The 14747-nt window shown below is 45.8% G+C and overlaps 1 pseudogene; it reads right to left on the minus strand.

Moving 5' to 3' along the window:
• Positions 1-2210: 2210 nt before the first annotated feature.
• On the minus strand, positions 2211-2726 carry LOC138395711 (COMM domain-containing protein 7 pseudogene; annotated as a pseudogene).
• Between the last annotated feature and the right edge of the window lie 12021 nt (positions 2727-14747).

Consider the following 14747-nt stretch of genomic DNA (forward strand, 5'->3'; position numbering starts at 1 on the left):
TTTAAATTCAAGTATTCTGTCTCTAACGCTCATGCTGTCTCCATTATACTTAGCTGCTATGACTGTGGATATAATCATTCACTGAAGGTCTCACACCAGGACTATATTAAATAAGTAATCATAATCAATTTTTAAGCCCGATGCATTGTACCACTTTCATGCAATGAGATAGCGTTTAAGAGCATGGACTCTGGAATCAGATCCATATTTAAATTTTAGTGTCACCTTTTAAGAATTTTGTAAATTAAGCAATTAACAGTATTTTCAGGACCTCAGTTTCCCCAGCTGTAAATGAGGAACAATACTACTTTCTCTCACAGGGCTTGTGGAGGATCAAATTAGATAACTTGCATACAGCACGTAGACCAATGTTGACAAATGATAAAAGCCCAAGAATGATAGCTATTATCTTTCATGTTGAAAACCAAACCAGTGTAAAACTTGTTAAAAATAAAAACTCTTCATTTTCAAGAAGAAGACATAAAATTTAACTTTCAGTCTCTAGATTACATAATCTCCTTTAGAATTAAAAGCTTAGGACTCGAGTCTGGGCCTTTACCCGGACCAACTAATGAGCCAAGATCAAACTATTTTCAAAGATAAAGAAAGCTACTTTACAAAATGGAAACATTAATTGAAGTGTCTTTTTAAAAGAAAGCTAATTGAGGCAAATCCCTATTTGCTACAGAGCAGCAGTGTGGTTTTTCTGCACAATTCAGCTTTACTCCCTGCCATTTAACCATTTCAAGTAGAAATGTATTGGTAACAACAAGAAATCTGCAGACTGATACCACTTGAAGAGAAAAATACACACAGGGATATTTGTAGTCTGTAAGCAGTGCTTTAACGTTCTCAAAGAACTAATACATATCTTATTTCACTGACCCTCCCACTAAGAGAAAACAGATTCATTTTCTAGCACAGAAAAGACTGCCAGTGGCAAAAAGCAAAGCTTGTTTTTTTTTAATACCTTGTCTCATTTTTCCTAACACCCTATTAATGAACAGTAGCACAGAGATGCTACAGTACAGCGTGTACAGCCTGCTGCGGGAAGACAGAGGCCACTAAGTCTGGGAGAGCTACAAAAGGCTTTGAAGAGAAGGTGACATTTATCCAACCTGTTACCTAGTATAGAAGTTCTTCTAGGATATTCCTGATTGTCCTTGAGCTTGAGACAGGCTTTATGGTGGCCCACGGCCAAATCTGACCCCTCTATTTCTATAAATGACATTTTATGGGAATACATTCCAATACATGTAAATACATTCACTTACATATTGCTCAGCCTATTTCCTTCATGTTGCTCTTTCATAAACACACACCACACCTCCTACACCACAACCTCTTGCTGTCTCTAATCCCGTACATATGTTTTTAACGCTAAAATAACATCCACTTATAAAAAATAAGTATTTTACTCATTGTCCATAAGAGATTACTGCCTAGTTATATATCAAACCATGAATAAAGAATTCTATTTTTCTGCATTAAAGCTAAGTTTTAGTTTAAGGAACAAAATCTCTGGAGAGAAGTTTCTTCTCACTGTTAGCACAGCACAGACCACTCACTTCAAAAATCAAACGGTGAAAAGTAAGATAGTTAGTACAGAAGTGTTGTCTGAATCCACAGATTTCATAATTCTTGACATTTTTCTAACAAGAAGCCTGTGAGTGCTACCATGGAACAATCTAGGTGTTTTACATATGTGATCTCTTTCAAATGCTCATAACCACCCTCTCGTATATACACCATTATTATTCCTCTTTGGCCCAGGAAGGAACTTAGGCACCAAGAGATTTAATAAGTTCCCTCAGGCCACACAACTAGCAGTGGAAGATCCTGGAACCTGGGACCAAGTTCTTAGAACCCGGACTATCTTGTACCTCAAGGAAACATATGATGATGAAATCAAGATATTTTGTGTCACTGCTCATTTGCTATGACAGACAAATCACCTGATTATTGGTAAACTTCACTTTAATATGTAGGAATTAAGTAAAGAAAATGTCCAAAATGATTTTGTAAAATGAAAGTAGCATTTTATTCAAACACTAAAATGATGGGAAATTACTAAAAACAAAAGTTGGAACATACAGGTAAAATGTAATATTTATGGACAAAAACTGAATACTCTGGCTAGGCTTTCTTTACAGGGCTAATATTACGGACATCTCCTGTATGATCTAAGCTCTGACTCGCTCCATCTCGTGAAGGAAGCTCTAGCACTGAGGCAAAGTTAATTCTATATATAAATTTTCAGTTTGATTTCCTTTCTTAACCACGAACTTTAATTGTAAAAATACACTTCCCACTTTCTCCAATTCGCTGCTCCCAGATGTCACTCCAAATTTCCACTCCATATCTATGAGCTGGTTAATCATCAGAGTCTGACCCATGGCCCATCGGGCAAGGGTGGGGGCATTCCTCTTCCACTTTGCAGAAAAGTAAGTGGCTTTTTCCTCACTAAGACCCAGAGTTATGAAATCTGCCTGGACCTGCTCAGCTGTAAGACTCTTCTTCAGTGCACCATTTGGAACCAGGAGGAGGCTTTTCACAATGCTTCTGAGGGGGCCAAAACTGATCTGATTGGTGGTGACAAATTCAGAGAGCTGAGCCAGAAACCTTTCTACCTTTTTTGGCTCAGTTAGGAAGTGGAAAAGCACTTCTGTCAGGGCTGAGAACTGCTGCACGCCCAGCTGGTTCAGCTGCCGCATGTCCCCGCCCATGGCCTGGGGCAAGGCATCCTGTTGCAGTGCGCGCCCCCGCCCCGCCGGTCTGAAGTGGTATTCTTGACTTTAAGGTGGGAAGTGAGCCCTAGCACTCTTGGAGGCCGAGGCCGGAGGATCGCTTGAGCTCAGGAGATCGAGACCAGCCTGAGCAACAGCAAGACCCCATTCTATACTAAAAATAGAAAAAAATTAACCAGGTGTGGTGGTAGGCGCCTATAGTCCCAGCTACTCGGGAGGCTGAGGCAGGAGGATCACTTGAGCCCAGGAGTTTGAGGTTGCTGTGAGCTAGGCTGATGTCATGGCACTCTAGCCCCAGTAATGGAAGGAGACTGTATTTCAAAAATAAGGGCGGGGGGGGGGGGAGTGAATTCATTACCTCATTAACATTGAACTGTATTAAAAAAAAAAACTTTAAAATGTTTATATTTTGTGCAATTTCCCATCACTATTAATTTACTCTAACTAAACGTTATAATCTCTCCCAGTTACTTAAAGCTCACCTTTCCCCAAAGGTGGGAAGGTGGAGGACGGAGTGAAGCTTTTGGTATTCCACACCATGCTACCTGCTCACATTTCGTCACCGAGCAGCCAGACGCCCCAGGCGGTGCCAGTGTGAGGGATTCAGGACACACTGGTCGCTCCCCTTCAGAACTTCCTAGAGGTAAGACTTTTGTGAACATGAGTTCAAGAAAACACTGTGATCTGCTCTTCTTGGGTAAATATAAGGCAGATCAGGCAGCAGCATTTTTGGTTAAAGTCGGCTGGGCGCGCCTGAGGACAATTTGTCAGAGTTTCACACTTTGTCCCGTGGAGCGCCAGACCCCGCCAAGTGCGCGCATGCGCATCGGCACACCTTCCCCAGCGTACCACCAGCTCGGGACATCCTTGCCGCGCGGCAATGCCGCGCCCCGCGGTCCCCAGCCCACCGTGGCTGGCCACCACGCAGCTCGGCCAGGAGCACGCAGGTACCTACCCTATGAGCCCTTTGGATCTCAGGCACGGCACTCAGGCGCGCAGCCTCCGCCGCTGTGTTAGCAACTCAGAGAAGCGCCCCGCACACCAGGACCGGCGCTGCGCTGGGAGCTCCGCTGGCTGTCCGTCTGTCCGTGCGACCGCCTGCCAGGAAACTGAGGACGGGTATGCTCCAGACGCGTCTAAATCAAGGCTCCAGGCGTTACCGATGGGCTGACTGACATCCGTGGGCTCCCCACATGCGGCAGCCAAGAGGATGGCTGCGCCGAGTCCGCACAGGCAGAGCCTGGGACCCAAAACAGCGCGTTTGGGAGGAGGGCAGTGGGGCCCCTGGCGGGGGTGTCACATGGCAAGAAGAGGCCCCGCTGGTGAGCTGGGGGGTCCGCAGCCGGGGGTGGGGGGAGGAAGAGAACAGTCACCCAGAGTCCCGGCCGATTGAGTCACCGGTGTGGGCAAAGCCAAGTTCGCTCAGGTGCAGAGCTGGCCTAGGAACCAGCCCGAAGCTCTCTATCGGAGACCGTTCACTTCAGCCTCTGCCAGGGCATGAGCCACCCTGAGTCAAATCATAAATGAAAAATATGACAGATGCTGGGAGTGTGACCGTGGGTGGTCCTGAGGACAAACCGAGCTGCACACGGAGAGTCGGAGAGTCAAAGTTTATTTGCCGGCAGGCTCAGAGGGGTCTCGCCAACAAATTCTGTGCCCCATCTACCCGACTTTTCCCACTTTTATTAAGTTGGGGGTGGTCTGAGGGGTGGTGTCTCAGATGGCTGATGCCCCAAGTAATAGATGGGGGTTTTCCTTACCATTACCCCCTTTGATTCCCTTATATGTCTACTATAGGGCATCATTTTCCCAGTCGGCGATAGCCTGGTCAAGACTATTATATGAGCTGTTGCTCTCCAGGTTACATTTGTCTCTATGAATTTCATAACGGCTCTCAGTATGCAAGGGCGTGTATGGCGCTAGCCCAGTATTTCTTTAAGCCGCTGTGGCACACCTGAGCCTGACTATGACATGTCGTTGGCATGTAGGTGCGGACTGTGAAACCTCCCGTTGTCCAGAAGCCTGGAGTAACCCCGGTAGTGGAGGGAATCCAGGTCTTAGCATAACAAGCCTCACAGCAGGGTTTCTCTGGCATAGTTGTTAGGGTGAGTGGCCCAAGTAGGAGAAGGGTAGGGACTGAGGCAGGAGTAGACGTCCTATAATGAGCCAAAATACCACAGAGATGCCCTCTGCAGTCCTGTCCAATCTCCCCGAGCTACAGAGAAGAGTACAATCCCGAGTAAGGGTCACTACAACCCCAATGAGGGCCAGGCCAGTGGTCCCATTTACTCCTGTTCAGTCCTGGGTGCGGCCGTCCTCGTTGGGAGATGGTTAAGCTGGATTTTTAGCAGGTTCTGCTGGTCCTGATGTGCAATCCAGAGATCAGTTTCATTGTCTGGTTCAGCCTTTTTCACCCGGGAGTGATGGATCCACAGAGTGATACCTGTAACTTTAACAGCAGTGGGAGTAACTAGTATCACAGTATGAGAACCCTTCCAGGTGGGCTCTAGGGGTGTTCTTTTCCAGTCCTTTACCCAGACTAGATCCCCAGGTTGATGGGGGTAGACAGGGAGACCCAGGGCAATAGAGGTTGTTTATAGGATGGTGTGGTGGATTTGGTGCATAGTTTTGGCTTAGGCTTGGAGGTGTGTGTTTATATTCAATTCCCCTAGTTGTCTATAGTCTCCCTTTAATCACTTGATGAGTGGGGGAGGTCTACCGAACAGGGATTTCAAAGGGTGAATATCCTGTGGGCCCCGGTGTGCACCTGACTCTGAACAGGGCTAGGCTTAGCATGTCTACCCAGGGGAATTGTGTTTCCTGACATAGCTTTGCTAGAGAGGTCTTGAGGGTCCTGTTCACACGCTCTACTTTCCCTGAGCTCTGTGGCCTGTAGGCTGTATGTAGTTTCCATTTGATTTCTAATGCTTTGGTGAGGGTTTGCATGACCTCTGTAGCGAAGCTTGGTCCGTTGTCACTGCCAAAGGAGAGTGGTAGACCATACCTGGGGATGATTTCTCTTAATAGAAACTTTGCCACTTCCCTAGCCTTTTTGGTGCGGGTAGGGATGGCCTCAACCCAGCCTGAGAAGGTGCATATCACTACCAGCAGGTATTTATAGCCTGGACATGGTTTTACTTCTGTGAAATTAACCTTTACATCCTAGAATGGAGAGGTTCCGGTGTACTGAATTTCTGGGGCGGGTCTTGGGCGATGTAGTAGTACCAGACGAGTAGCTGCCTGAGGGCTGTTTTCCCTACGTGAGTCAGGTTGTGATGTCGGGAGATATTAGAGTATGCTAATTTATTGGGCATAAAGATGTTAAACTTCCATAGGTGCCACCACTAGTCTGTGTCCTTCTTGGCCTTCTCCTGCTCTGCCCACTGGTTCTCTTCTGGAGTATATTTTGGTTCTTTGGGCCACTCGGGTGCCAACAAGATTTGGCACTGGGTTGGAGTGTTGTCCTCTGAACATTCTCAAGTGGCTGCATTTTGTGCTGCTTGGTCTGCCAGGCAATTGCTGGTGGCAGTTGGATCTGTGCCCTTTTGGTGCCCTCAACAGTGGATGACCGCAATTTCTTTTGTCTCTCAAACTGCCTCCAGCAGTTGAAGGATTTTCATCCCTAATTTTGATCTCCTTTCCACCTGCAGTCAGCAGTCCCCTCTCCCTGTGTATTGCCCCGTGGATATGTATTGTGGCAAAGGTATATTTACAGTGTGTGTATATGTTTGTCTTTTTTACCCCAGGCATGCCTGAGGGCTTGGATGAGGGCCCATAGCTCCGCCCTTTGTGCCGACCACCCTTGGGGCAAAGGAGCTGACACGATGTGGTGACTGTGAAGCCCGCCAGTTTTCCATTCTGGATATAACTACTGCCATCTATGTAGAGTTCTAAGTCCGGTGCCGGTAAAGGACTCTCTTTCAGATCTGGCTGGCTGGCATAGTCCTCCTCTAACGCCTCGGTGCAGTCATGGTCTGGGGACCCTGGCCTGGTGGGTAGGAGGGTGGCAGGATTCAAGGTCCGCACAGTCTCCAGGGTGACCTGCGGATTTTCGCACAGTAGTCCTTGGTATTGCACTAACCGGTTGCTTGAGAGCCACTGGTGCCCTGAGGTGTTCATTAGAGATATTATTGTATGAGGGACTCACACACGGAGGTTTTATCCCAGTGCGAGTTTGTCTGCTTTTTTGACTAGCAGGACGGTAGCCGCCAATGCGTGTAGGCAAGGTGGCCATCCTGCTGCTACCAGATTTAATTCTTTTGGCAAGTAAGCCACTGGTCTCTGCCAAGGACCCACAGTTTGAGTCAAAACCCCCAGAGCCACTTGTTTTTTTGTGTGTGTGTACAAACAGGTTAAAGTCTTTGGTGAGGTCTGCTAGCCCTAGTGTGGGGGCTCTTTTTAGTAAGTTTTTTTTTCCTAGAAAGCCCTTTCCTGACTCTCGGCCCATTTCAATTTTTTCTTTTTAGGCCTGCATAGGGCCTGAAACAGAGGCTTGGCCTTTAGGGAGAAACCTGGGATCCAGATGCGGCAGAATCCTGCCGCGCCAAGGAATTCCCTGAGTTGTCTCCATCTGGTCGGCCTGGGAATTGTATATTTGGTGTGTTTACGCTCATGTCCCAGTGTCTGGCGCCCCTGAGTGATGTGGAAACCGAGGTACTTCACCTGTTGCCTGCAGATCTGTGCCTTTTCCCAGGAGACTTTATATCCTTTGTCAGTGAGCAGTTGGAGCAGGCACCGGGTTCCCGTCGACAGTCTTCCCTGGTTGGGCTCGCTAGAAGGAGGTCATCGACGTACTGTAGAAGTGTGCAGTGGGTTTCTTCTCGCAGAAAAGAGATGAGGTCAGTGGCTAGGGCCTCCCCGAACAGAGTTGGTGAATTTCTAAATCCCTGTGATAGTCGCGTCCAGGTGAGCTGGGTTTTCCTTCTCGTCTGAGGATCCTCCCACTTGAAGGTCAACAGGGGCTGGCTCTTTGGAGTGAGCCGCATGTAGAACAAGGTATCCTTTAAGTCCAGGCAGGAGAACCAGGCAGCATCAGGAGGAATGAGGCCCAGGAGGGTGTATGGGTTCGGTACCATTGGGTGGAGAGTCAGTGTAGGCTCATTAATCAGTCGCAGGTCTTGGATACGCCGGTATCCACCGCCATTGGGCTTTTTGACTGGCAGGAGGGGAGTGTTCCATGGGAATTGGCACTTCACCAAAATCCCCTCCAGCTTAAGCCTATCGATGTGTTCCTGAATTCCTTCTCGAGCCTCCTTGGGGATGGGGTACTGTCGTCTTCTGGACCACGGGAGGTTTCACAGTCAACACCTACATGCCAAAGACATGTTATAGTAAAACTCAAATGTGCCACAGTGGGAAAAAAAAATACTGGACTGGCACCATTACAGGTAATATTCAAACCTGTATAGCCCCAAGGGGCAAACCAGCTTGTTAGACTTACTACACACACTGGGGGATATCCATGGGAAAGAAGTCCAAAACCAGACTAAAATCCAACAGGTCAAAGACACAAGGACTCAACTAATTAAAATAGCCTCAGTAACAGAGTCAACTTATAAAAAGCCAGATCTTACTGACATACAAAAAAATCACTGAACCCCTGGAAACCTCTCCTCTAATAACCCGGTTCCTCAATATGACCCTCAAGGCCCTACCCAACCATACTTCATGTTAGGTCTGTTTACTTCTCCAGAAATGAGTCTATATTGGGGTCCCTGTGCCTCGGAGCTGAAACTCCAGTATCTTAAATCCAGGCCCAAACAAAACATCCCTGGTCGGCCCAATAACATACAATGTCCGTTTAGCCATAACTTCCCACATACATATCACTTACATTACTAACGCAGGAGAAAATAAAACACTAAAATTCATACCGGGTAAACTCTATACAAATAACCAAACGTTACCCAGTAATGCCACTGCCACCTGCTCCTGGGATGGCATATTCTTTCTTTGTGGAGACATTGCCTACCTCTGCCTCCCAGGAAACTGGACCAGGACCTGCACCCCAGGTCTTCCTCACCCTAGATATTTCCATCTTTAAAACCCAACAACTAAAAACTACACTAAGCCCCCACCCAAACACTCAGAAAAGGCAGGCCTAACATCGATCCTCATAGGGAAAAAAATTGCTACTGGGATAGGAGCAGAAATAAAAGACATAAAAACATCCCTGAACATGTACCACAAGTTATCCCCCAAACTGAAGACATAAAACAAGTAAAAAATTCCCTACTGTCCCTCCAGAGTCAACTAAACTCTCTAGCAACAATAACCTTACAAAACAGTTGGGCCTTGGACCTACTCACTACTGAAAAGGGGGGGAACCTGTATATTTCTAGGAAAAAAGTGCTGCTACTATATAAACCAGACAGGAGGAGTAACCACAAAAGTCAGGGAACTAAAAAAAAAAAAAAAAAAAAAAATTGAAACAAAACTGGGGTTTCACCTTAGAACAATAGACTTCATAACTACTACCTCTGGCTGGGCCACTAATGACTATTCTTCTCCTTGTCACTGTGGGACCTTACATAATAAATGTGGTTATAAAATTTATAAAAACAACTGTAACCCAGAGAGCAACAACTCACATAATAACCTTACAAGGCTATCACCCACCACAAAGTAATGCCCTATAATAGACATGTAAGGACATCAAAGGGAGGAATGATAAGGAAGACCCGCATCTATCACTAGGCACAGCAGTCACCTGAGACCCCCACCCCTCGTGGAAGACCCGCATCAGCATAATACTAAACCTATTACCTGACACATCAACTAACCTATTACCTGGCAGGCATTAGTCACCTGAGACCCCACCTCTCGGGTCACTCCAACTTAATAAAAGTAAAAAAAAAAAAAATTGGGTAAACGGGGCTCAAAATTTGGTGGCAAGACCCCTCTGAGCCCACCGGCAAATAAACCTTGATTCTCCGACTCTCCAAGTGCCACTCGGTTTGTCCTCAGGACCACTCACTGTAACAACAGTAGGGTTGTAGGGCGGTGGTGGTGGCTCCTCTTCAGGAGCTTCCCGATAGATGGGTTTGGATAGTTTGGAGTCTCTAGTCCTTTGGGCCACAAAAATCCTACTCTGTCCCTTATTAGCAAAGAACTGGACCCAATGGGACATGGTCTGAGCAATCTCTAGCCATGAATCTATGTAAAGGAATTGGTCGGGGTGACCAGGAGTCCTGGTCACAATTTTCCAAACTGTTCGCACGGTGCGGAGGTCTAAGGTTCCTGTTGTGCCCCAGTTGACCCCTGGACCATTTGTGTTTACAGAGGGCCCTAAGTCTACTGGGACTCAGTGTGACGCCATAATCTCCTGTGAAACCCTTCTTATAGTTTTGTGACATGCATTTAAGGACTGTAGGCTTAGATTCTACGCTACCCATTCTAGACCCTTGAATGGTGTCACGGCTTAACAGACAAATGAGGGAGGGTGTCTCTCAGGTGTTCACCTGGCTGCGTCCTTCTCGGGAACTTAGGTGTGTCTTGGCGAAGTTGTGCCCCTATAAACCCCAGGCCTGGTCGTTCCCTTTAGGGGAGTGAATCACCATTATGCCGTAGGACACCGCCTCAGAACCACAGGTGAGGACCCACTCAGGTTCCGTAGCCGTAGCCGTGGAACCACAGTCACTCTTCACTCTCCACTCACTCATTCAGACAGGCAGAGGTTACACATTCCCGCCCTGGGAATTCCCTGTGCTCAGGAGGTGATCAAGCTCCTCTTCTGTCTCTGATGGGCCTAATCGGACGGGTCCCAGGACCTCACCTAGTCTGATGCCTCCAGACCTGATTTGACTTGTCCTTCCCTCCGCTGTGTTCAGGCGAGTTCAGGCCCCGCAGCTGGCGGGAGCTCCCGAGGGGCGAAGATATTCCGCAAAATGGCAGTTGGTGCCAGTTCGCTTCTGTCGCCGAGGTCCCACCAGTCGCTGTTCCCGTCTCCGAACTGGTGGCTTCAAGGGGCCAGCACAGTTGGTTTTCCCGGTCAGGGAACCAAAATGTTACAGCAAGTGTTACAGCAGGTGGTCCTGAGGACAAACCGAGCGGCACAAGGGGGAGCCTCAGAATCAAGGTTTATTCACCAGCGGGCTCAGAAGGGTCTCGCCACCAAATTCTGAGCCCCAGCTACCCGATTTTTCCCACTTTTATTAATTTGGGGTGGTCTGAGGGATGGGGTCTCAGGCGGCTAATGCCCGCCAGGTAATGGGTTTAGTGTTATGCTGATGCGCCAAGTAATGGATCATTTGATGAGCCAGGTAGTAGGTTAGTATTATGCTGATGTCGGTCTTCCCTGAGGGGTGGGGGGTCTCAGGTGACTACTGTGTCAAATAATAGATGGGGGTTTTCCTTATCAGGAGAACGGTGCATTAGGCCAAACTAACTTACCTCCCTTGCGTGCAGTGTGGAAGTAATGGCAGCCTAAAATTCTGACCGCTGCTTGTGAGCCAGGTACTGTTCTAAATAAGCACTTCACAGGTTAATAAATTTAATCCTCACCACAGCTCTAGAAGAAATACTCTTATTCCCATCTTATGGCTGATGAAATGAAGGCACAGAAAGATTAGACAGAAGTAATTTTGTAATTATGGACTATGTATGTTTTACCTAATTTAAAAATTATTTCAGTGTTAAAGAAAAAGAAACTCAAGCCTCTGGGAGGCTAAGGTGGGAGGATCGCTTGAGCTCAGGAGTTTGAGACCAGCCTGAGCAACGGCAAGACCCCACCTCTATTAAAAACGGAAAAATTAGCCAGGCACCATGGTGTGTGCTTGCAGTCCTAGCTACTTGGGAAGCTGAGGCAGGAGGATGGCTTGAGGCCAGGAGTTTGAAGTTGCAATGAGCTATGATGAAACCATTACACTCTAGCTAGTATAACAGAGTGAGACTTTATCTCCAATAAATAAAATAAAATTTAAAAATAAAATAATAAAATGAAATGAATTAAGGGAAATGAAATGAAATGAAATGAAATGAAATGAAATAGGACATGGCAAGCTAACTATACCCACTTATTTCTTCTCCCTTCCAAATCTCTGCTAAAACAAGGACATCAGAGGAGAGATATGAACAGCAGTTGAGAGGGTTCGGTGGACTTTGAAAGGAAAATTTTGAAAAACAAACAGGACTGTGAAATGACTTAAAGAGAGCTCACTTAGTGGTACCAGGGAGCAAGAAGTCGAGCTGTGAGCTGCCACGAAAGCATCGGTTGGGAGTCTTCATTGTGCAGAGACCTGAATGACCGGGTCCCTTTCAGTCAGGCACCCATACCTCTCCCACCCCAGAAGAGACCAGAGATCATCTGGACAAACTCAATTGAAAAAGATACAGATTCAGAGATCCAGAAATTAGGAAGATTAAAAAAGAATTACCAAGCATCTAAAAACTGAACTTCAAAACCATATATGATTTGGCTTTAAATATACCATACAGTTCGTAAAAACTTAAAAAACATTTTAAAAATTAAAATAATGATGAACTGCTCTGCAATAATTGCTTAACTGCTTCAACATATTCCTTCTTGCTCATTTTATTTAGAGTTTTCCCTTCCTTTTCAGAGTTACCAGTCTGATAATCTGAACTTTTGATCTACTGACTTTACCAATAGTTACCCGTGATTATCAAAAGATGCATTTCACTTCCCCTTCCAAATCCTGCATGACTCTAAAGCCCCTGCTTTAGCACACAAACTCCTAGAACTCTACCTGAGAGCAGGGGTAGCAAACTGTGGTCAAATCTGACCTGATGGCTTTTTTGGTACACACTGTACTCTAAAAATGAGTTTTACATTTTTAGATGGTTGGTAATAAATATCAAAATGAGAATACCTGATGACATGTGAAAATTTGAAATTTATATGAAATTTGAATTTAAGTGACCATAAATGAAACTTGATTGGCACATAGCCATTTTCATTCGATTATGGATTATCTATGGCTGCACAGACAGACTCACAGCAGAGTCAAGTAAGCACAGCAAATATATGTAAGACCTACAGGTCCTAAAATGTTTACTATCCAGTACTTTACAGAAAAAGGACCAATTCCTGCCCTCAAGGTCCACACACAATCCTGACATCAGCTCAAACCACCCTATCTCCGTTCTTTTCATGCCTTACCCTGGGATCCTCAATTACCCACAGGGGTTATTCTCATCCCAGGACTGCCAGAGTCCCCTGCCCTCTTACTCTTTACCTTATGGCCACCTGTCCTACTGCCCACTGTGGTCTGAATGTTTGTGCTGCCTCCAAAATTCATGTTCAAACTTAATCAACAATATGATAGTATTAAGAGGCAAAGCCTTTAGGAGGTGATAAGATTAGGGCCCTTATAAGAGTGTAAGGAAGCAGGCTGCTCTTTTCTGCTCTTCCACCATGTGAGGACACAGCCAAGAGGTGCAATCCTAGAAGCAGAGGGCAGTCCTTACTAGACACTGAATCAGCCAGTGCCTTATCTTGGACTTCCCAGCCTCCAGAACTGCGAGCAGTAAATTCCTGTTCTTTACAAATTACCCAGCCTAAGATATTTTGTTACAACAGTACAAATGGCCTAGGACACTGCTCTTTCCCCTAAACCCTTTGAGCCTATCCATACAGTACCAAAGTCATGCTTCTCCCTCATCTTCAAGTCTTTCTCCAGCTCTTCACCTTAACTCCAAAGGCCTGGCTCTGCTCAGCAGATACTCCACATCTGAGGACCTCTCTGGTGGTGGTGCTGCAATCTCTCAGTGCCCATCAACACTGAGACCGGTTAATAAGATGGTATTATTTTTATTTCCTACCCCCACTTCCAAATCATTGCTCCTTCACTTCCTTATAAAACACTTCCTTTTGGATGTTTGATATCTGGCTCCTCAATCCACTTGTCACTGTCATCTGGGGACTCACTACGGACCCTGCTCAATGGAAGACTTTGGCACTTGATTCATTAAAATTTCTCCTCTAGTCACCCCATCATCTTGGGCAGATCTGACATCCACGTGGTAATTTATTCAAAACACTAGTCTTAAAATTCCTTCACTTCCTCCTAATGGAAAACCTTCTCTCCACTTAAACAGTTCCCTGAATCCATGGCAACCTGCTAGACTTCACCAGCCAGGATCTGCTCTACTCTGGAAATCTTAAACTCCAAAGCCCCCACCTCTTACCATAACTTTCTGCCCTTCCCGATTGCTCATTCTCTTACTCACAGGATATTTACTTTGATTGCAGTGAGGCCCCCCATTCTCCTTCACTCTACTTGTTTCAGTGCCTTCCCTCGCCAGCCTAGACTGACAGCTCACTGCTGTAATCATTTTCTCATCATTGTCTTCAGATCTTGTCACCCTGTCCTTACACTAAACCGAATTCCAAAGCTCCAGCCCAGCCAACTAATAAGCACAGAAGGAATAATTTAGCAAAGCTGCATTTTGTAACCATCTTAGTAATAATTGATATGTGCAAGCATCATCAATGGATGCTAAAACTACTGGAGGAAAGCTGAAGAGGAATAGGATATTTACATGGTCTATATAGTCTCAAAGTACTCACAAGTTACTTATTAATTACAAAGGTGAAAACAGTAACTTTACAGTGAACAAACCTAGCAGATACCACCTTAACTAAGTGATCAAAGCTAGTGCTACCCCCACTTCTGGGTATATATCCTAAGGATATAAAATCAATATATAGAAGAGATAGTTGTACTCCCATGTTCATTGCAGCATTATTTACAATAGTCAAGATATGGGATCAACCAAAGTGTCCAGCCACAGATGAATGGGTAAATAAAATGTGGCATATATACACAATGGAATACTATTCATTCTTAAAACAGAAGGAAATCCTGTCATTTGTGACAACATGGATGAACCTGGAGGACATTATGCTAACTGAAATAAGCCAAGCACAGAAGGACAAATACCACATCATCTTAATGACATGTGGAGTGTAAAAAAGTGAAACTCAATAGAAGTAGCAAGTAGAATCGTAATTACCAAGCCCTGGCCGGATGAGGGGAT

Source organism: Eulemur rufifrons, chromosome 15, assembly GCF_041146395.1.
Source record: "Eulemur rufifrons isolate Redbay chromosome 15, OSU_ERuf_1, whole genome shotgun sequence".
NCBI lineage: Eukaryota > Metazoa > Chordata > Mammalia > Primates > Lemuridae > Eulemur > Eulemur rufifrons.